Consider the following 24,389-nt stretch of genomic DNA (forward strand, 5'->3'; position numbering starts at 1 on the left):
CAAAAAATGGAGTTTTGGGAAGCAGAAGAGAGAAAACAGAAAACAAAGGTCTTTTTGCAAATTCAAAATGAAAGTGGGAGGCAAAGGAAACGGAGCATTAAAGAAATTAATGGGTTATTAAAACCATCACACGTTCCCAAGACAGAAAGATGCGCGTTTCAAAAGAGTGAAAGAAACGCCTGTTTCAAAAATCAAGGAAAAACGTTCCGCATTCAAAGAGAAACTCTACAAAGAAGAAGTCGACAAAATGCTCGAGTTCGGCTTCACCAGAGAAGGATCGAAGTCCTAAAACTAAGACTCGACCTTAAAAGAAAGACCGAGCTTGAGTAGGGGCACTGTTCATACCCTGGGTCGAGCTCTCCGACACGGGATGTTTAGCGACAAGGCGACCGACCTCTTCAGGTTAGACTATCCGATATCGACTTACAGTTTCAAGTAACCCTCGAAACAATGTCCATTATTCCATGTATACATGCATTTATATGATTGAGGCCATCATTTTATTTAGCTTACTTACCCAAATAGCCTACCTTTCATCAACCATTGTTGGCCAATTTTGAGCCTATTTAATCCTTTTGTTCTTAATATTAGCATATCACTACCCCTAAGTGAAAAAAAAATAAATATCCTTCATTTGGATCTTTGATTAGCTTAGGCTAGTGAAGGTGTATATCATTTGGGTATGGGAAACTTGGGACATTGGTTGAGGTAAAAATGTATTTTGTATTTTTGTTGAAAATCATGGAATTGGGTACGTTCTTATGCATTAAATATGTAAAACCATATGCATTGATACGTTTGTATATACTTTGTTGTGAAAAAAAAATGTGCAAAAAAAATAAAAAGAAAAAAATAGAAAAATAAAAGAAACAAAAATATATAGAAAAAAATGCAATAAAAAGGGGACAAAAATGCCTCAAAGTAAAGTAGCAATAATAATGCATATGGAATGTGAATTAAAGAGAATGCATGAGTATGTGGAAAAAGTGGGAAATCATGGGTAGCTAGGTATTATATTAGAATTATATAGGTTGTTATATGTGTTTGGTGAGATCTTAGGTTAATTAAAGATTCAAATTTCAAGCTCACTTGACCATATACATCCCTACCTTTACCCTAGCCCATTACAACCTATGAATAAGTCCTCATGATGAATGTATGCATGCATTGAATAATTGTCGATTATTAGATGAAAAACAAATCATGGAAAGCATGATTAGAAGAGAATTGAGTGATCGACTGATGAGCGGATATTTTATACCCTTTTGGGGTTAATTTCATATAGTTTTTAGTATGTTTTAGTTAGTTTTTTGTTTATTTTCATTAGTTTCTAGGAAAAATTCATATTTCTGGTCTTTACTATGAGTTTGTGTGTTTTTCTATAATTTCAGGTATTTTCTGAATGAAATTGAGGGAGCTGAGCAAAAATCTTATTCAGGCTGAAAAAGGACTCCTTATGCTGTTGGATCCTGACCTCTCTGCACTCAGAATGGAATTTCTGGAGCTACAGAAGTCTAATTGATGCGCTTCTAATTGTGTTGAAAAGTAGACATCCAGGGCTTTCCAGCAATATATAATAGTCCATACTTTTCTCAAGGATAGACAATATAAACTGGCGTTCAACGCCAGTTCCATGTTGTAGTCTGGCGTCCAGCGCCAGAAACACGTTACAAGTTGGAGTTCAACGCCAGAAATAGGTTACAGCCTAGCGTTGAATGCCCAAAACAGCCCAGGCACGTGAGAAGCTTTAGTGTCAGCCCCAGCACACACCAAGTGGGCCCCAGAAGTGGATTTCTGCACTATCTATCATAGTTTACTCATTTTCTGTAAACCTAGGTTACTAGTTTAGTATTTAAACAACTTTTAGAGATTTTTTTTGTATCTCATGACATTTTAGATCTGAACTTTGTAATCTCTGACGGCATGAGTCTCTAAACTCCATTGTTGGGGGTGAGGAGCTCTGCTGTGTTTTGATGAATTAATGCAATTATTTCTGTTTTCCATTCAAACATGCGTGTTCCTATCTAAGATATTCATTCGCGCTTAATTTTAGAGAAGGTGATGATCCGTGACACTCATCACCTTCCTCAATCCATGAACGTATGTTTGACAACCACCTCCGTTTTATATCAGATTGAATGAGTATCTTTTAGATTCCTTAATCAAAATCTCCGTGGTATAAGCTAGAATCCATTGGCAGCATCCTTGAGAATCCGGAAAGTCTAAACCTTGTCTGTGGTATTTCGAGTAGGATTCTGGGATTGGATGACTGTGACGAGCTTCAACTTTGTGAGTGCTGGGCGTAGTGACAGACGCAAAAGGATAGTAAATCCTATTCCGGTATGATCGAGAACCTACAGATGATTAGCCGTGCGGTGACAGCACACTTGGACCATTTTCACTGAGAGGAAGGATGGTAGCCATTGACAACGGTAATCCACCAACACACAGCTTGCCATAGGAGGGATGTGCGTGCGTGAAGAAGAAAATAGGGAGAAAGCAGAGATTCAAAAGACAAAGCATCTCCAAAACTCCAACATACTCTCATGTACTGCATAACAAGTATTTATTTCATGCTCTTTTATTCCTCGTAATTCAATTTGATAAGTGAATTGTTTTCCTAACTAAGAGTTACAAGGTAACCATAGATTGCTTCAAGCCAACAATCTCCGTGGGATTCGACCCTTACTCACGTAAGGTATTACTTGGACGACCCAGTGCACTTGCTGGTTAGTTGTGCGGAATTACATAGTGTGAAGTAATTTTCGTGCACCAAGTTTTTGGCGCCGTTGCCGGGGATTGTTCGAGTTTGAACAACTAACGGTGAATCTTGTTGCTTAGATTAGGAAAATTTTATCTTTTAGGTCAGAGTCTTTTATATTCGTTTAAAAAAAAAATCATTTCATTCTTAGTTATAAAAAAATTACTTCTTCAAAACAAGTGTTACATTTACAGCTCAATTGGCTAGAGCATTGGTTTATGTTCTTGATGATTGGGCACCGGTTCTATTAAAAATCTTTTTCAAAAATAATTTTTCTTGATTTAATCTTGTGCCAAACTTTAAGTTTGGTGTTTTCTTGTTAATCTTTCTATAATTTTCGAAAATTTTAGTTTGGTTTTCTAAAAATTTTAAGTTTGGTGTTCTTTCTTCATGTTCTTGTGTTCTTGTGAGTCTTCAAAGTGTTCTTGAGTTTTCCTTGTATCTTGATCTTAAAATTTTTAAGTTTGGTGTTCCTTGGTGTTTTCCCTCCAAAATTTTCGAAAACAAGGAGCATTAGATCTAAAAATTTTAAATCTTGTGATATCTTATTATTTTTCTCTTTCCTCTTTAAATTCAAAATATCTTTTCTCTCTATTTTAAAGCAAATTTTCGAAATTTACTTTTAAAATTCAGATTTTTTTTCAAAATTTAAAATTTTTTTCAAATCATATCTTTTCCAATCAAATCCTTTTAATCTTATCTTTTTCAAAACTTCCTAACCATTTTTTTCTCTCTCTCCATTTTTTGAAAATCTTCACCTATTTTTATTTATTTTATTTTAATTTATTTTAGTTTCGAAATAAATAAATAAATAAATAAATAAATAAAAATATATTCTTTTTATTTTACCTCATCTCCCTTTCTCCATCATGGATCTAAGTGGAAATGAACAGTCCAGAAGGACTCTGGGGTCATATGCTAACCCCACTACTGCTTCATATGGGAGTAGTATCAGTATATCCTCTGTTCATACCCTGGGTCGAGCAATCCGACCTGGGATGATTCGAGATAAAGCAACCAACCTCTTCAGGTCAGACGATCCGACCTCTTCTCAAAGAGCTCGACCAAATCGACAGGAGAGCCCAGTTAAGGGCCCAAATAGAGGAGCACGACCCGAATCCTAAGGCGGCTTAAGCCTGTAGAGATGAAGGCGGTTCCGCTGAAAGATACGTTGACCTCAACTCAAATATAAAGATAAGATAAGATAACTAACTTATTGGTATGCGAAATTGTTACTCAGGTTGTGAATTATTGTTCGAAATTAATTCCCTGGCGATGGAACCAAAAACGGATGCACAGAACCATGGTCTAAACATATCTTCACAACTTCGCATAACTAACCAGCAAGTGCACTGGGTCGTCCAAGTAATACCTTACGTGAGTAAGGGTCGAATCCCACGGAGATTGTTGGTATAAAGCAAGCTATGGTCACCTTGTAAATCTCAGTCAGGCAGATATAAAATGGTTATGGATTTTTCGAAATTAATAATAAAATAAGGATAGAAATACTTATGTAGATCATTGGTGAGAATTTCAGATAAGCGCATAGAGATGCTTTCGTTCCTCTGAACCTTTGCTTTCCTGCTGTCTTCATCCAATCAGTCTTACTCCTTTCCATGGCTGGCTTTATGCAAGGGCATCACCGTTGTCAGTGGCTACATTCCTTCCTCTTGTGAACATGGTCCAAGATGCCCTGTCACGGCACGGCTAATCATCTGAGGTTCCCGATCATGCTGGAATAGGATTCACCCTCCTTTTGTGTCTGTCACTACGCCCAGCACTCGCGAGTTTGAAGCTCGTCACAGTCATTCAATCATTGAATCCTACTAGGAATACCACAGACAAGGTTTAGACTTTCCAGATTCTCTTGAATGCCGCCATCATTCTAGCTTACACCACGAAGATTCTGATTAAGAGATCTAAGAGATACTCATTCAATCTAAGGTAGAACGGAAGTGGTTGTCAGGCACGCATTCATAGGGAATGATGATGATTGTCACGTTCATCACATTCAGGTTGAAGTGCGAATGAATATCTTAGAAGCGGAATAAGTTGAATTGAATAGAAAACAGTAGTACTTTGCATTAATCTTTGAGGAACAGCAGAGCTCCACACCTTAATCTATGGAGTGCAGAAACTCTACCGTTAAAAATACATAAGTGATAATGGAGTTCATTGGCCTCGGCCCCAGAGGGGAACCGGAGTAACCAAGACTACTATGATCCGAAGATAAAACTCAGGATGTCTAATACAATAGTAAAAAGTTCTATTTATACTAAACTAGTTACTAGGGTTTACAGAAGTAAGTAATTGATGTATAAATCCACTTCCGGGGTCCACTTGGTGTGTGCTTGGGCTGAGCTTGAATGTTACACGTGCAGAGGCTCTTTCTGGAGTTGAACGCCAGGTTGTAACGTATTTCTGGCGTTCAACTCTGGTTTGTGACTTGTTTCTGGCGTTTAACTCAAGATAGCAGCGTAGAACTGGCGTTCAACACACTTTTACGTCGTCTAAACTCGGCCAAAGTATGAACTATTATACATTGCTGGAAAGCTCTGTATATCTACTTTCTAACGCAATTGGAAGCGCGCCATTTTGAGTTCTGTAGCTCCAGAAAATCCACTTTGAGTGCAGGGAGGTCAGAATCCAACAGCATCAGCAGTCCTTCTTCAACCTCTAAATCTGATTTTTGCTCAAGTCCCTCAATTTCAGCCAGAAAATACCTGAAATCACAGAAAAACACACAAACTCATAGTAAAGTCCAAAAATGTGAATTTAACATAAAAACTAATGAAAACATCCCTAAAAGTAACTAGATTCTACTAAAAACATACTAAAAACAATGCCAAAAAGCGTATAAATTATCCGCTCATCACAACACCAAACTTAAATTGTTGCTTGTCCCCAAGCAACTAAAAATCAAATAGGATAAAAAGAAGAGAATATACTATAAATTCCAAACTATCAATGAAACATAGCTCCAATCAGATGAGCGGGACTTATAGCTTTTTGCCTCTTGAATAGTTTTGGCATCTCACTTTATCCATTGAAGTTCAGAATGATTGGCATCTATAGGAACTCAGAGTTCAGAGAGTGTTATTGATTCTCCTAGTTCAGTATGATGATTCTTGAACACAGCTATTTTATGAGTCTTCACCGTGGCCCTAAGCACTTTGTTTTCCAGTATTACTACCGGATACATAAATGCCACAAACACATAATTGGGTGAACCTTTTCATATTATGACTCAGCTTTGCTAAAGTCCCCAATTAGAGGTGTCCAGGGTTCTTAAGCACACTCTTTTTTTTGCTTTGGACCTTGACTTTAACCGCTCAGTCTCAAGTTTTCACTTGACACCTACGCGCCACAAGCACATGGTTAGGGACAGCTTGGTTCAGCCGCTTAGGCCAGGATTTTATTCCTTTAGGCCCTCCTATCCACTGATTCTCAAAGCCTTGGGATCCTTTTTATTTGCCCTTGCCTTTTGGTTTTAAGGGTTATTGGCTTTTTGCTCTTGCCTCTTGGTTTTAAGAGCTTTTGGCTTTTTCTGCTTGCTTTTTCTTTTTCTTTCTATATTTTTTTTTTGCAAGCTTTGTTCTTTGCTGCTTTTTCTTGCTTTAAGAATCATTTTTTTGATTTTTCAGATTATCAAATAACATGTTTCCTAGTCATCATTCTTTCAAGAGCCAACATATTTAACATTCTTAAACAACAACTTCAAAAGACATATGCACTGTTCAAGCATACATTCAGAAAACAAGAAGCATTGTCACCACATCAATATAATTAAACTAAGTTCAAGGATAAATTCGAAACTCATGTACTTGTTCTTTTGAATTAAAACATTTTTCATTTAAGAGAGGTGATGGATTCATAGGACATTCATAACTTTAACACAAAGTTACTAACTACTAATGATCATGTAATGAAGACACAAACATAGATAAGCACTTAACATAGAAAACGAAAAACAGAGAATGTAAGAAAAAGGAATGAGTCCACCTTAGTGATGGTGGCGTTTCCTTCTTGAGGAACCAATGATGTCCTTGAGCTCTTCTATGTCTCTTTCTTGTCTTTGTTGCTCCTCCCTCATTGCTTTTTGATCTTCTCTTATTTCATGATGGATGATGGAGTGCTCTTGATGATCCACCCTTAGTTGTCCCATGTTGGAGCTTAATTCTCCTAGGGAGGTGTTGATTTGCTCCCAGTAGTTTTGTGGAGGAAAATGCATTTGAGGCATCTCCAGGATCTCATGGTGATGAGATTCATGCGCCTCTTGAGCTCCATGAATGGGCTCTCTTGCTTGCTCCATCTTTTTCTTAGTGATGGGCTTGTCCTCTTTAATGAGGATATCTCCCTCTATGTCAATCCCAGCCAAATTGCATAGGTGGCAAATGAGGTGAGGAAAGGCTAACCTTGCCATAGTGGAGGACTTGTCAGCCACCTTGTAGAGTTCTTGAGGTATAATCTCATGAACTTCCACCTCTTCTCCAATCATGATGCTATGGATCATGATGGCCCGGTCTATAGTAACTTCAGACCAGTTGCTAGTGGGAATGATTGAGCTTTGAATGAACTCCAACCATCCTCTAGCTGTAGGCTTAAGGTCCAGTCTTCTTAGTTGAACCGGTTTGCCTTTTGAGTCAATCTTCCATTGAGCTCCTTCTACACATATGTCCATGAGGACTTGGTCCAACCTTTGATCAAAGTTGACTCTCCTTGTGTAGGGGCGTGCGTTCTCTTCCATGTTTGGCAAGTTGAACGCCAACCTCACATTTTTCGGACTAAAATCTAAGTATTTCCCCCGAACCATGGTGAGATAAATCTTTGGGTTCGGGTTCTTACTTTGATCATGGTTCCTAGTGATCCATGCATTAGCATAGAACTCTTGAACCATTAGGATGCCGACTTGTTGGATGGGGTTTGTTAGAACTTCCCAACCTCTTCTTTGAATTTCATGTCGAATCTCCGGATACTCATTTCTTTTGAGTTTGAAAGGGACCTCGGGGATCACCTTCTTCTTGGCCACAACATCATAGAAGTGGTCTTGATGGGCTTTGGAGATGAACCTTTCCATCTCCCATGACTCGGAGGTGGAAGCTTTTGTCTTCCCTTTCCCTTTTCTAGAGGATTCTCCGGTCTTAGGTGCCATCAATGGTAATGGAAAAACAAAAAGCTTATGCTTTTACCACACCAAACTTAGAATTTTGCTCGCCCTCGAGCAATAGAAGAAAGAAAGGATGAAGAAGAAGAAGAAAAGGAGGAGAGGGAGAAGGGGTTGTGTTTCGGCCATATAGGGTGGGAAATTGATTTTGAATTTTGAAGGTAGGTGGAGTTTATGAGGTAGGTTTATGGGGAAGAGTGGATGGATGTGAGTGGTGAAGAGGTGATGGGGAAGAGAGATTGAGGTGATTGGTGAAGGGTTTTGGGGAAGAGTGTTTATGGGATTGTGTGAAAGATGGGTGAGAAGAAGTGAGTGGAGGTAGGTGGGGATCCTGTGGGGTCCACAGATCCTGTGGTGATCCTGTGGGGTCCACAGATCGTGAGGTGCTTAAGGATTTACAACCTTGCACCAAATTAGGCATGTAAAATGCCTTTGCACACAACTCTGGGCGTTCAGCGCCAGGTTGGTGCTTGTTCTGGGCGTTGAATGCCCATTTGTAGCCTATTTCTGGCGTTTAACGCCAGAACCATGCTTGTTCTTGGCGTTCAGCGCCAGCTCTCCTCCAGGGTGCATTTCTGGCGTTCAAACGCCCAGATGCTGCCCATTTCTGGCGTTCAGCGCTAGAACCATGCTCTGTTCTGCTGTTGAACACCCAAAACATGCTTCTTACTAGCGTTTAAACGCCAGTAAGGTCTTCCTCCAGGGTGTGATTTTTCTTCTGCTGTTTTTGATTCCGTTTTCAATTTTTATATTTATTTTGTGACTCCACATGATCATGAACCTAATAAAACATGAAAAACAAAAATAGAATTAGATAATTAAACATTGGGTTGCCTCCCAACAAGCGCTTCTTTAATGTCAATAGCTTGACAGTGGGTTCTCATGGAGCCTCACAGATGTGCAGAGCTTTGTTGAGACCTCCCAACACCAAACTTAGAGTTTGGATATGGGGGTTTGACACCAAACTTAGAGTTTGGTTGTGGCCTCCCAACACCAAACTTAGAGTTTGACTGTGGGGGCTTTGTGTGACTCTGCTTTGAGAGAAGCTTTTTATGCTTCCTCTCCATGGATGCAGAGAGAGATCCTTGAGTTGTAAACACAAGGTTGTCCTCATTTATCTGAAGGATCAATTCTCCTCTGTCCACATCAATCACAGCTCTTGCTGTGGCTAGGAAAGGTCTTCCTAGGATGATGGATTCATCCTCTTCCTTTCCAGTATTTAGGACTATGAAATCAGCAGGGATATAAAGGCCTTCAACCTTTACTAACACGTCCTCTACTTGTCCATAAGCCTGTTTTCTTGAATTGTCCGCCATCTCTAATGAGATTTTAGCAGCTTGCACCCTATAGATTCCCAGTTTCTCTATTACAGAGAGGGGCATGAGGTTTATCCCTGAACCAAGGTCACACAGAGCCTTAAAGATCATGGTACCTATAGTACAAGGTATTATGAACTTTCCAGGATCCTATCTCTTCTGAGGCAATGTCAGTTGATCCAGATCACTTAGTTCATTAGTGAACAAGGGAGGTTCATCTTCCCAAGTATCAATGCCAAATAATTTGGCATTTAGCTTCATGATTGCACCAAGGAACTTGGCAGCTTGCTCTTCAGTAACATCCTCATTCTCTTCAGAAGAGGAATACTCATCAGAGCTCATGAATGGCATAAGGAGGTTCAATGGAATCTCTATGGTCTCTAGATGAGCCTCAGAGTCCTTTGGTTCCTCAGAGGGAAGCTCCTTATTGATCACTGGACATCCCAGGAGGTCTTCCTCCTTGGGATTCACGTCCTCTCCTTCCCTTACAGGTTCGGCCATGGTGCTTATGTCAATGGCCTTGCACTCTCCTTTTGGATTCTCTTCTGTATTGCTTGGGAGAGTACTAGGAGGGATTTCAGTGATTCTTTTACTCAGCTGGCCTACTTGTGCTTCCAAATTTCTAATGAAAGACCTTGTTTCATTCATGAAACGTACAGTGGCCTTGGATAGATCAGAGACTAAGTTTGCTAAGCTAGATGGATTCTGCTCAGAATTCTCTGTCTGTTGCTGAGTGGATGATGGAAAAGGCTTGCTATTGCTAAACCTATTTCTTCCACCATTATTAAAGCCTTGTTAAGGCTTTTGATCCTTCCATGAGAGATTTGGATGATTTCTCCATGATGGATTATAGGTGTTTCCATATGGTTCACCCGTGTAATTTACCTTTGCTATTGCAGGGTTCTCAGGATCATAAGCTTCTTCTTCAGAAGATGCCTCTTGAGTACTATTGGATGCAGCTTGCATTCCATTCAGACTCTGAGAAATCATATTGACTTGCTGAGTCAATATTTTATTCTGAGCCAATATGGCATTCAGAGTATCAATTTCAAGAACTCCCTTCTTCATAGGCGTCCCATTACTCACAGGATTCCTCTTAGAAGTGTACATGAACTGGTTATTAGCAACCATGTCAATGAGTTCTTGAGCTTCTGCAGGCGTTTTCTTTAGGTGAATAGATCCACCTGCAGAGGTATCCAATGACATCTTAGCTAATTCAGACAGACCATCATAGAATATATCCAGGATGGTCCATTCTGAAAGCATGTCAGAAGGACACTTTTTAGTTAGTCCTTTGTATCTCTCCCAAGCTTCATAGAGGGATTCACCTTCTTTCTGTCTGAAGGTCTGAGCATCCACTCTAAGCTTACTCAGCTTTTGAGGAGGAAAGAACTTGGCTAAGAAAGCCTTGACCAGCTTATCCCAAGAGTTCAGGCTATCCTTAGGTTGAGAGTCCCACCATACTCTAGCTCTGTCTCTTACAGCAAAAGGGAAAAGCATGAGCCTGTAGACTTCAGGATCTACTCCATTAGTCTTAATAGTATCACAGATCTGCAAGAACTCAGTTAAGAACTGAAAAGGATCTTCAAATGGAATTCCATGAAACTTGCAGTTCTGCTGCATCAGAGAAACTAGCTGAGGTTTTAGCTCAAAGTTGTTTGCTCCAATGGCAGGAATGGAGATGCTTCTTCCATGTAAATTAGAATTAGGTTCAGTAAAGTCACCAAGCATCCTCCTTTCATTATTGTTGTTGGGTTCGGCTGCCATCTCCTTTACTTGTTCGAAATTTTCAATAAGGTTGTCTCTGGATTGTTGTAATTTAGCTTCTCTTAGTTTTCTCTTCAGAGTCCTTTCAGGTTCTGGATCAGCTTCAACAAGAATGCCTTTTTCTTTGTCCCTGCTCATAAGAAAGAGAAGAGAAAAAGAAAAGAAGAGGAATCCTCTATGTCACAGTAAAGAGGTTCCTTATTGTTAGTAGAAAAAGAAGAAGAAAAAAATTTCGAACACAGATAGAGGGGGTTCGAATTTGGTGAGTGATGTGAGGAAGAGATGTTAGTAGATGAATAAATAAATAGAATAAGATGAGAGAGGGAGAGGATTTTCGAAAATAATTTTTGAAAAAGAGTTAGTGATTTTCGAAAATAGTTTTTGAAAAAAAAAAGTTAGTAATTTTTTCGAATATTTAAAATAAAAAATTAAAATAATTAGTTAATTAAAAAGAAATTTTGAAAAAGAGGGAAGATATTTTTGAAAATTAGAGAGAGAGAGTTAGTTAGGTGGTTTTGAAAAAGGTAAGAAACAAACAAAAAGTTAGTTAGTTAGTTGAAACAAATTTTGAAAAGATAAGAAGTTAGGAAGTTAGAAAAGATATTTTGAAATCAAAATTTTTTTGAAAAAGATAAGATAAGAAGATATTTTTGAAAAGATATGATTGAAATTAGTTTTGAAAAAGATTTGATTTTTTTTAAAAATCACAATTAATGATTTGATTCACAAGGAATCACAAGATATGTTTCTAGAACTCAAAGTTTGAATCTTTCTTAACAAGCAAGTAACAAACTTGAAATTTTTGAATCAAAACATTAATTGATGATGTTATTTTCGAAAATATGATGTAAAATTAAGAAAAAAATTTTTGAAAAAAATTTTTGAAATTTTTGAAAATAACTAAAAAAATGAAAAAGATTTGATTTTTGAAAAAGATTTTGAAAAAGAGGTGATTTTTAAATTGAAAATTTGATTTGACTCATAAAAACAACTAGATTTTAAAAATTTTTGAAAAAGTCAAATCTAATTTTCGAAATTTTAAGAGAGAAAAAGGGAAAGATATTTTTTTTATTTTTGAATTTTTATGATGAGAGAGAAAAAAACAAGAAAAATGATGCAATGCATGAAAGTTATGGATCAAAATAATGAATGCATGCAAGAATGCTATGAATGTCAAGATGAACACCAAGAACACTATGAAGATCATGATGAACATCAAGAACACATTTTTGAAAAATTTTTTTATGCAAAGAAAACATGCAAGACACCAAACTTAGAAATCTTTCATGTTTAGACTCTATGAATGCAAGAATGCATATGAAAAACACCATACAACACAAAACAAGAAAACATCAAGATCAAACAAGAAGACTTACCAAGAACAACTTGAAGATCATGAAGAACACTATGAATGCATGAATTTTCGAAAAATGCAAGATGAACATGCAATTGACACCAAACTTATAACATGACTCAAGACTCAAACAAGAAACACACAAAGTATTTTTTTGATTTTTATGATTTTCTAATTTTTTTTGTATTTTCTTTTAATTTTTTTTTGAAAATCATTTTTTTAAAAAAAAGAAAAATAAGGATTCCAAAATTTTTAATATGAATTCCAGGAATCTTATGCTCTTTAGTCTAAAGCTCCAATCAAAGGGTCAGGCATGGCTTAATAGCCAGCCAAGCTTTAGTATGTAACTCAGACATGACACGCCTGACATGCCCTACAGTCGTGGCTTTATAGCCAACCAGGCTTCAACATGCCTTATGAAACACTAGAATTCATTCTTAAAAATTATGAAGAAAAATATATTTTTGAAAACATTTTTATTTATTTTAAAATTTTTTCGAAAACAAAGGAGAAATTTTTGAAAGATTTTTGAAAAATTTTTTTTTTGAAAACTTTTTGAAAATAAAACAGAAAGAAAGTTACATAATCTGAGCAATAAGATGAACTGTCAGTTGTCCAAACTCGAACAATTCCCGGCAACGGCGCCAAAAACTTGGTATGCGAAAATTGTTACTCAGGTTGTGAATTATTGTTCGAAATTAATTCCCTAGCGATGGCACCAAAAACGGATGCACAGAACGATGGTCTAAACATATCTTCACAACTTCGCATAACTAACCAGCAAGTGCACTGGGTCATCCAAGTAATACCTTACGTGAGTAAGGGTCGAATCCCACGGAGATTGTTGGTATGAAGCAAGCTATGGTCACCTTGTAAATCTCAGTCAGGCGGATATAAAATGGTTATGGAGTTTTCGAAATTAATAATAAAATAAGGATAGAAATACTTATGTAGATCATTGGTGAGAATTTCAGATAAGCGCATAGAGATGCTTTCGTTCCTCTGAACCTCTGCTTTCCTGCTGTCTTCATCCAATCAGTCTTACTCCTTTCCATGGCTGGCTTTATGCAAGGGCATCACCGTTGTCAGTGGCTACATCCCCTCCTCTTGTGAACATGGTCCAAGATGCCCTGTCACGGCACGGCTAATCATCTGAGGTTCCCGATCATGCTGGAATAGGATTCACCCTCCTTTTGCGTCTGTCACTACGCCCAGCACTCGCGAGTTTGAAGCTCGTCATAGTCATTCAATCATTGAATCCTACTCGGAATACCACAGACAAGGTTTAGACTTTCTGGATTCTCTTGAATGCTGCCATCATTCTAGCTTACACCACGAAGATTCTGATTAAGAGATCTAAGAGATACTCATTCAATCTAAGGTAGAACGGAAGTGGTTGTCAGGCACGCGTTCATAGGGAATGATGATGATTGTCACATTCATCACATTCAGGTTGAAGTGCGAATGAATATCTTAGAAGCGGAATAAGTTGAATTGAATAGAAAACTGTAGTACTTTGCATTAATCTTTGAGGAACAGCAGAGCTCCACACCTTAATCTATGGAGTGTAGAAACTCTACCGTTAAAAATACATAAGTGATAATGGAGTTCATTGGCCTCGGCCCCAGAGGGGAACCGGAGTAACCAAGACTACTATGATCCGAAGATAAAACTCAGGATGTCTAATACAATAGTAAAAATTTCTATTTATACTAAACTAGTTACTAGGGTTTACAGAAGTAAGTAATTGATGTATAAATCCACTTCCGGGGCCCACTTGGTGTGTGATTGAGCTGAGCTTGAATGTTACACGTGCAGAGGCTCTTTCTGGAGTTGAACGCCAGGTTGTAACGTATTTCTGGCGTTCAACTCTGGTTTGTGACTTGTTTCTGGCGTTTAACTCCAGACAGCAGCGTAGAACTGGCGTTCAACGCCCTTTTACGTTGTCTAAACTCGGCCAAAGTATGGACTATGATATATTGCTGGAAATCCCTGGATGTCTACTTTCCAACGCAATTGGAAGTGCGCCATTTTGAGTTCTGTAGCTCCAGAAAATTCACTTTGAGTGCAGGGAGGTCAGAATCCAACAGCATCAGCAGTCCTTTTTCAACCTCTGAATTTGATTTTTGCTCAAGTCCCTCAATTTCAGCCAGAAAATACATGAAATCATAGAAAAACACAAAAACTCATAGTAAAGTCCAGAAATGTGAATTTAACATAAAAACTAATGAAAACATCCCTAAAAGTAACTAGATTCTACTAAAAACATACTAAAAACAATGCCAAAAAGCGTATAAATTATCCGCTCATCACTTATCTTATCTAAAAGGTCACATCTCACCATTATAAATACACTGGAGCACCCAGGTATAACTCATACTCTGATTCTACAATAAACCTGCTTAATACCCATGCTAACTTAAGCATCGGAGTCTCTTGCAGGTACCCCCCACCTTCCGGTGATGAAGGATCAGCAGTGCAGCTAATCCAACAAATCGGACGCACCCGCTCCGGACATCATCCACCGACCAGACACGTTGGCTCCGACCAGTACAGAAGATCTCGTCCGAGATCGACCTCCAGTTTCAGGTAACCCATGGAACATTGGCGCCGTTGCCGGGGACCTGGAAGTCATCCCAACACCATGGTGGACGGCCATGACAACGACCACAATTCAGATCTGGAAAACAGAACACCGCACAAGAACGCGGACACCACGCTAAAGGATACTCCGGAATCCAACGGAGACAAAGACTCATCAAATCCAGGGATAATAGACGCACTTCAAGACCGTTTAAAGCAACTCGAGAAAGAAACTCAACAACAACGAGAGGTCGGAAAGGATCTACAAAGAGAGATACGGCGACGTCGAGAATTGGAAGACAAGTTACAGCAGTTAGAAGCCGATCTCAAATTAAAAGCCCCTCGAGTCACTCCTGAGGAAAGCTCACACAAAGAACAGGATCCATTCACCAGGGAAATTATGAAAACCAAAATTCCAAAAGACTTCAAACTCCCGGATATGATTTTGTACGACGGCACCACCGATCCCAACCATCATCTCAGCAATTTCAGAAGCAGAATGTACCTTACCGATGCCTCAGATGCCGTTCACTGCAAAGCCTTTCCAACAACCCTCACGAAGACGGTGATCAGATGGTTCGACAGCTTACTTCCCAAGTCCATCTCAAACTTCGACGATCTGGCCGGAAAGTTCCTCGCCAGATTCTCCATCCAGAAAGATAAAGCTAAACACGCCCCCAGTCTACTAGAGATCAAGCAAGGAGATCGGGAGAGCCTCCGCAGCTACATGGAAAGATTCAACAAAACATGCATGGACATACAAAGCTTACCCACAGAGGCCGCCATCATGGGACTTATCAACGACCTACGAGAGGGACCTTTCAGCCAGTCTATATCAAAAAAGTACCCGACCTCCTTAGACGAAGTGCAGGAATGGGCAGAAAAATACATCAACATGGAAGAAAATGCTCAGTTAGGAGAGACCTCAAAATCGGGGGCCTCCTACCGTGACAAAGACAAAGAATCTAAACAAAGAGAAGACCGACAAGGGGAGAAAATTAAAAAATACCATAATTATACTCCCCTCAGAGCATCCCTAGTCGAAATATACAAAGAAGTCTGCCATACAGAAAAAATTCCCCCAGCAAGGCCCCTCAAAGGAAAAAGGGGAGGAGGAAATCAGAAGGAATATTTTGAATATCATAGGGTCAAAGGACACGCCACCAACGAATGCTTCGACTTAAAAAATATCATAGAAAAATTAGTAAGGGAAGGAAAATTAGATCGATTCTTGGCCACCCAAGATGATGATCAAAGAAAAATACGAAGGGATGAAGATACCGAGCGAACAGAACGATCACCTCGGACACCAGAAAGACATGTCCACATGATACATGACGGATTCGCAGCAGGAGGGATCTCCAAATCTTCCCGCAAAAGGTATCTCAAAGAAGTATATCATGTCGAAAGAGAGGAGGAAGCACTCAACATCCCAGCGATAACATTCACTAAGGAGGACGCGTCCGGCATCATCACAGGACACGACGATCCCATGGTCATCACCATCATATTGGCAAATGCCAACCTACAACGCACCTTAATAGACCAAGGGAGTTCTGCCGACATCTTATTCAAGACAGCCTTTGACAAACTCAGCTTAGAAGAAAAAGAGCTTAAGGCATATCCAAATAGTCTGTTCGGGTTAGGAGATACCCCGGTTCGACCACTAGGATATATATCACTACATACAACCTTCGGAAAAGGAGACCAATCCAGGACCCTCAAAATAGACTACATCATAGTCGATGTAAGTTCAGCTTACAATGCTCTCATAGGTCGGACAACACTCAACCAACTCGGCGCAATAGTCTCGACCCCACACCTATGTATGAAGTTCCCAACTCCAAAAGGGATAGCCACGATAAAAGCTGACCAAAAGATGGCACGTCGATGTTATAACGAAAGCCTAAATCTCAGAGGTAAAGGAGAAGAGTTCCACGCAATCGAGTTGGGCGGAGTCCAACGACGAGAAGATCTTCGCCCCCAACCAGAGGGCGAGATAGAAAAAATTCAGATCGGGGACACCTCGGAAAAAACAACTAATATCGGCACAATCCTCAAAGGAGATTTAAAAAAATTGCTAATACAATTCTTACGAGATAATGTTGACCTCTTTGCATGGAAAGCCGCGGACATGCCAGGCATAGACCCTAAGCTAATGTGCCACAAGTTGGCGGTCTACCCAGGATCTCGACCGGTATAGCAGAGACGAAGAAAGCTTGGGCCAGAGCGATCCCAGGCTGTGGAAGAGCAAGTACAAGAACTACTCAAAGCCGGATTTATAAGAGAAGTTAACCCGCTATGGCTAGCCAACGTCGTCTTGGTGAAAAAATCAAATGGGAAGTGGCAAATGTGCACCGATTACACCGATCTCAACAAAGCTTGTCCAAAAGATCCATACCCACTCCCAAGTATTGACGCCCTGGTAGATGCTTCCTCTGGATATAAATATCTCTCATTTATGGATGCATACTCGGGATACAACCAAATCCCCATGTACCCACCAGATCAGGAAAAGACTTCGTTCTTAACACCAAAGGCAAACTACTGCTACATCGTGATGCCTTTCGGTCTCAAGAACGCAGGAGCTACTTATCAAAGGCTAATGAATAAAGTCTTCTCAGATCACATCGAAAAAATTATGGAAGTTTATGTGGACGACATGTTGATAAAAACACAAACCGAAGATACATTATTATCCGACTTGGCTCAAGTATTTGACACCATAAGGAAACACAACATGCGACTCAATCCCGCAAAATGTACCTTCCCAGTAGAAGTAGGCAAATTCTTAGGTTTCATGCTCACACAAAGGGGAATTGAAGCAAATCCAGACAAATGTCAAGCCATACTCAACATGAAGACCCCAACCTGTGTCAAAGAAGTACAACAACTCAACGGGAGATTGGCCGCCCTATCCCGATTTTTAGCAGGAGATGCGATAAGATCTCTCCCCTTCTATGCCACTCTAAGAAAGGGAAAATAGTTCGAATGGACGACATAATGTGAGCAAGCCTTCAAAGACTTCAAGGAATTCTTAGGACGGCCACCTATCCTATCTCGACCACGAGAAGGAGAACCGCTCATATTATATCTCGCAGTAGGGAGTCGGGCAATAGCCTTAGTACTAGTCAGAGAAGACGAAAATGGGCAACAACCCATCTATTTCATTAGCAAGGCACTACAGGGATCCGAGCTGAACTACTAGAAAATAGAAAAATTTGCCTATACTCTTATCTTAACTTCTCGATGACTCCGCCCGTACTTCCAGGCTCACACCATTAAGGTTCGAACTAATCAGCCCATAAAAGGAATATTGCAGAAAACAGATCTAGCAGGCAGAATTTTACAATGGGCAGTCAAGTTGTCAGAATTTGATCTCCAATATGAAGCTCGGACGACGATTAAATCACAGTATCTGGCCGATTTTATCACAGAATTCACAGTGCCTAGAAACCCCCACAGAATGGAATCTTTACGTGGACGGTTCTTCAAATAAAACTGGAAGTGGTGTCGGCGTGATAATAGAAAGCAACCAAGGAACCCAAGTTGAGCTCTCCCTCAAGTTCGGGTTCCCCGCCTCAAACAACCAGGCGGAATATGAAGCATTATTAGCTGGTTTGAAGCTGGTTAAAGAAGTCGGAGCTCAAAAACTTAACATTTATAGCGATTCACAAGTGGTTACATCACAAATAATAGGGAGCTACCAAGCCAAAGATCCCACCATGAAAAAATATTTAGATAAAACCAAGGAACAGCTCGGACAAATAGGGGAATATAAGATCTGCCACATACCCCGCAAACAAAATGCCCGAGCTGACGCACTCTCAAAACTAGCCAGCACCAAACCAGGCGGCAACAATAGAAGCCTCATCCAGGAAATGCTGCAGAACCCGTCAATCTCAGAAGAGGAAAAAGTCTTGACCATAACAAATCAGGACCAAGGATGGATGACCCCTATAGCCAACTACCTCAGAACAGGAATGCTCCCCACAGAAGAAAAGGAGGCAAAGAGGTTAAAAAGGGAGGCACAGTACTACACCATCATAAACAACATCCTGTACAAAAGAGGAATCTCAACACCTCTACTAAAATGTGTACCAACCTCTAACACAAAGGAAGTGCTAGAAGAAATACACGGCGGTATTTGTGGCAATCATCTCGGAGCACGAGCTCTCGCCAAAAAAGTACTCCGGGCGGGATTTTATTGGCCAACTCTACAGAAAAAAGCCACAGAATTTGTAAAGACATGCCCACAATGTCAGAAACATACCAACTTTCACATCGCCCCGCCAGAAGAGCTCATCAGCGTGACCTCACCTTGGCCGTTTGTAAAATGGGGACTCGATCTTCTCGGTCCATTCCCACAGGGAATAGGACAAGTTAAATTCCTCATAGTAGGGGTAGATTACTTTACAAAGTGGATCGAGGCAGAGCCCCTGGCCAATGCCACCGCTCAAAGAAGCCGGAAATTCTTATATAGAAACATTGTAACAAGGTTCGGGGTTCCATATTCAATAACCACAGACAATGGCACCCAATTCACAGATGCAGGCTTCAGAAAACTAGTAGCTGACTTGAATATAAAGCACCAGTACACCTCCGTCGAACATCCACAAGCCAATGGGCTGGCCGAAGCTGCTAACAAAGTCATATTGGCCGGATTAAAACGGAGATTACAAGATGCAAAGGGAGCTTGGGCAGAAGAGCTTCCACAGGTCCTGTGGGCATACCGAACAACGCCACATTCCACCACGAAGGAATCCCCCTTCCGATTAGCATACGAAATAGAGTCGATGATTCCAGTAGAGATTGAAGAAGGGTCGCTTAGAGTAGTTCACTACAATGAGGGAGCAAACCCCTAACTTCAGAGAGAAGAGCTCGACTTGTTACCCGAAATCCAAGAAAGAGCCCAGATCAGGGAAGAAGCTCTAAAATGCCGAATGGCTTCCAGATATAATCAAAACGTAGTGCCAAGAAGTTTTGCAGAGAATGATCTCATCCTAATTCGAAATGATATCGGAACAATTCGACCAGGAGAGGGAAAGCTGGCAGCAAACTGGAAAGGACCCTACCGAGTTGTAGAAGTACTTGGGAAGGGCTACTACAGACTGTCTGAACTCGATGGGTGAGAGCTTCCCAGGTCATGGCACGCCTGCAACCTAAGAAGGTACTATAGTTAGAAGAGATAAAATATCTCATCATTGGATGCACTCTTTTTCCTGAAAAGGTTTTTTAATGAGGCACCAAGTTGAGACCCAGACAATCCCATATGTATATATTTGCACTTTTCTTTTAAATAAAGTACATTTTAAATGTGTTCTACAAAGATTTCAAGACGCATTAATCTGAAGCATTCATCATCCGATTATAAAGCGACAGATCGGCAGAAAGTGAAAAACAATTTCACTACACGATCACGATAACAACAAATCGTCCGATAAAGGTGAAAACGCGATTCACCCAAAGGACGATCTAGAGATGACAACCACTTTCTACAAATCGGCAAAGATGAACACAGAATAATGTAAGAAGTTATCGAAAGTGATCTAAAAAAGAACCTGACGAGGTCTTACGGATCGCTAAAATAATAACTTAAAGACTGGCCGACGTTGAGAAGTCAGACCAAGTCAACCCAAGTTATAAGTAAACCCTGGAAAAAGGTCTGGCCAACCCTATTAAAGAGGATTACTTTAACTTAGAAGGGCTCGACATGACAAAGTTAGCCCAAAATGAAAAGTTATAAAAAGTAGTCCCTGAAAGAGACCTGACAAAGGTCCAAGAAAGAGGATTACAAAAATAACTTAAAGGAGACCGATATAACGAAATCAGACTCCTACTACTAACAAGTTATAAAAAGTAGTCCCTGAAAGAGACCTGACAAAGGTCCAAGAAAGAGGATTACAAAAATAACTTAAAGGAGACCGATATAACGAAGTCGGACTCCTACTACTTAAAAGTTATCAAAGTAGTCCCTCAAAGAGATCTGACAAAAATCCAAGAAGGAGGACTACAAATAACTTAAAGGAGACCGATATAACTAAGTCGGACTCCTACAACTGGAAAGTTATCAAAGTAATCCCTGAAAGAGACCCGACAAAGGTCCAAGAAAGAGGATTACAAAAATAACTTAGAAAGAGGTCGACCTAACGAAGTCGAACTCCTACAAAACAAGTTATAAAAGTAATCCCTGAAGGAGACCTAGCAAAGGTCCAAGACACAGGATTACGAAAATAGCTTAGAAGGGGACCAACGTTAAGAAAGCATACAAAGCAACAAAAACCAAAGAAACAAGTTGGACCCCCACAACCACGACCTCAAAGGATTCAAGCTACAAATAACAAAACAAAAACAACCCAAGGAGGTCGAGCCGCAAAGATTTCGACATCAGCGAAAAACAAGAAAGATGCCTAGTCAAAAAACTACTTTTTACAGAGTTATAAGGCCTCGAAAGGCCACCAAAGACTACTATCAAAAAGATAGCGAGCTATTGTTTGTTTTTTAAAATAAAAGTTGCTAGATAAGCAACTAAGAAGTATCAGCAAATAAATAAAAGAGTTCTAAAAAAGCCCACAAGCCAGGCCAACTACACAAAATGTTAAGAAAAGATCAACAAGCATCAGGAGCTTTCTTGGCAGCATCAGGATAAGGAGAAGGAGGGCGAGTCTGGATCGGCACAGCATCCACAGTTCCATCCTCCCGATTCAGGATCTGGCAATCCGGGTCGGGCACAGCCGGGGGAACCGAAGAGGTCGGCACTTTGGTAGAAGACACAGGAGGAACGACGTCATCATCATCACCCTCATCATCAGGGACAATCTTGCCATCCCTGACAATATTATCCAGGCTAAAAAGGGTGAGGTCAGCCTCGGGAGCAATGACCCGAACTTGATCCTTCAAGTTCTCGTAAGCAGCAGTCACGCTACCAACGAGATGACCCTGAAGCTCAGAATAATCTTCCCGGGCATGGTCGAGCTCCTCCCTCAGGCGCAGCACCTCCCGATAAGAGGTAACATAACTATCTTTGTGCATCAGGACTGCGTCCTCAGCCAATCTCAAAGAAGCCGCCAATGACTGGGAACTCGCCTCCTCATTCTTCAAGTCCTTCTCCAGCTTGGCTACCTTCGTCTCAAGCTCCTCCTTCAGCTCCTTCATTCGATCAAACTCCTGTTTTGCCTCCTCCATAAACGCTTTAGTAGCATGGAGAGGGAGATTCTGAGCAGTCCGATATATGGCAGCCGACATGTACGCCATCTTCACATGATTTCGGGCTATGAATTCCAAGTGATGGAGGATGGACACATCGTCCATGGAGAGAGTGCCATAAGGACCGATTTGTTGATCCACGAACTCAATAACATTAAAATCTGGAGCATCGAGGTCAAAGGGCTCAGCAGTCTTTTGTTTTTTATTGGGAGAAGCAACATAAGGAGCAGCGGAGGTGACGTGAGGATCTGCCAAACGAACTCGGGGTGTAGGGATCACCTTCTTCACCCCGGCGGAACTCTGCACCGATGGCTTCTCGCGCACTTGGGAGGATCCTTCCCCAGCCGCCTGGGCAGCAGCATTTCTGGCACCAGTCGCCCTCTGCGCCCTTTTATAAGCTTTCATGGATTCATTATTCTTCATGGCCTATGCAAACAAAACATAAAACTCAGCTACAAGTCGGATAAGTCGGAAAAGACAGCTACAAGCAACATAAACAAAATAATAAAAGAAACACAAGATACCCAGTTCAGTTTGAAGAAGAGCAGGATTGGTTAGAAATTTCTTTGTGTCAAGATGGGGAGGTTGACCCCAGCGTTCTTCCAAGATAGTCACAAAGGCTCGCTCAACCTCATCCAACATTTCCCACGAATACCTGGAGACCCTCACATCTTTTTGCCATTCCAAGGGAAAAGCAGGTTCGTCATTCTCATCTAGAAAAAAGGGTCGAGCTCCTTCAACAGCTCGGACCTTGAAAAAGTAGTTTTTAAAATCACGGAACGACTCGTCAAACATGGAAAAAACCTTTTTCCCCTGGGTAGAACGAAAGGAGACCCAGGCCGACTTCTTTTTTACCACACCGGGCTTAGTCAAGACAAACAGATAGAAAAAGAGAGATTGGGAAGCAGGAATACCAAAACCATCACACAGCAATTGGAAAATTTTTATGAAACCCCAGGAGTTGGGGTGAAGTTGAGAAGGGGCAACATTATAAGACCATAACAAGTCGGTTTCAAATGGAGTAAAAGGAAGGGTAATACCCAGTTGACCAAAGAAAAAATTGTAAGCATAAAAGAAGGGGCGATTGTCAACAACTCGAGTTGAGAAGCAAACTCTCTCGTCAGAAGAAGGAGGAACAAGCTCGTAGTTCTTCTCATCACCAGAATCACTACAGACACTATGAAACTGCCTAAGCTGAGCACAAAACTCAGAATCAACCAGCGAGACACACATGAGAACCATGGAGTCCACCCAATCGGCCATACCCGCAGGGACCTGGGAAGGCATCTCTACAACGTTATTCCGGGAAGACATGAGGTCAACTAAATCCTACAAAAAGAAAAGAAGAATGGATTACTTAAAAACATCTCGGACAGGGGGCAAAACATCTCGACGAGCGGATAAACAAAAAAGGGAAAACCCCAAGACTCATGACAAAAAGTCTTGGGGCATCCCTTGGAGGCAGTAAACAAGCAAGGTTTTCAAGTTATTTCTACGGCCTACATCCCAGCACTCATCAAAATATGATCCAAAAAGAAAGCGAAAATGCAAAAGGTCCACCCTTCTACAGTTTATCAGGAAAAATATTGCTCCTACAGTTTACCAGTGGAAAGCACTACTTCTACAGTATATCAAAAATACCAAGCAGCCAAGGCACAAACAGAAACGGCGGCAAAATGCAAGAGAAAAAGATTCAAGCAACAAGAAAAAGAATCACACCAAAAAATGAAGAAATTCCAAAGCATGCAACAAGTCAAGCATGATAAAAACAGAAAGATCCAAACTTTCTCCAAAAAGAAGATCAAAAGGAAAACTCCATCGCAAAGTAAAAAACAACGAGGAAAATACAAAATGGGACTAACCTGGAGATGGAAGAAGCTTCGAGAAAGAGTGGAAGCGCAGAGATAAAGGCTGCCCAGAAAAACGCCAAAGCGACGCCGCAAACACAAGAAAGCAGAAGCGCAAGCGAAAGACAGAGAACAGATGAGAGAAACAGAAAATGAGAGAGTAAAGGGAGAAGTTACGAAGAAGAAATGAAGAAGAGAAACCATTTTTGATCATGAAATTCAAAATAAAAGCCAAGAGAGAATGAAAGGCAAATTAATGCCAATTAAATGCGGATATTAAAACCGCTTGCGTTCCCAAAAAAAAGCGCTAATACAAAAGCGCGCGCTTTTAGAGGAAAACGTTCTACATTCAAAAAAGACTTTACAAAGAAAGCAATCGACAAATGCTTGA

At 40.4% G+C, this 24,389-nt stretch overlaps 1 non-coding gene across 1 annotated transcript; it reads left to right on the top strand.

The window, feature by feature from the left end:
* Positions 1–10,501: 10,501 nt before the first annotated feature.
* On the top strand, positions 10,502–10,609 carry LOC112767727 (small nucleolar RNA R71). The gene has a single exon (XR_003185169.1). It is a non-coding gene; the product is annotated as a small nucleolar RNA R71 (small nucleolar RNA).
* Positions 10,610–24,389: the final 13,780 nt, after the last annotated feature.

Source organism: Arachis hypogaea, chromosome 17, assembly GCF_003086295.3.
Source record: "Arachis hypogaea cultivar Tifrunner chromosome 17, arahy.Tifrunner.gnm2.J5K5, whole genome shotgun sequence".
NCBI lineage: Eukaryota > Viridiplantae > Streptophyta > Magnoliopsida > Fabales > Fabaceae > Arachis > Arachis hypogaea.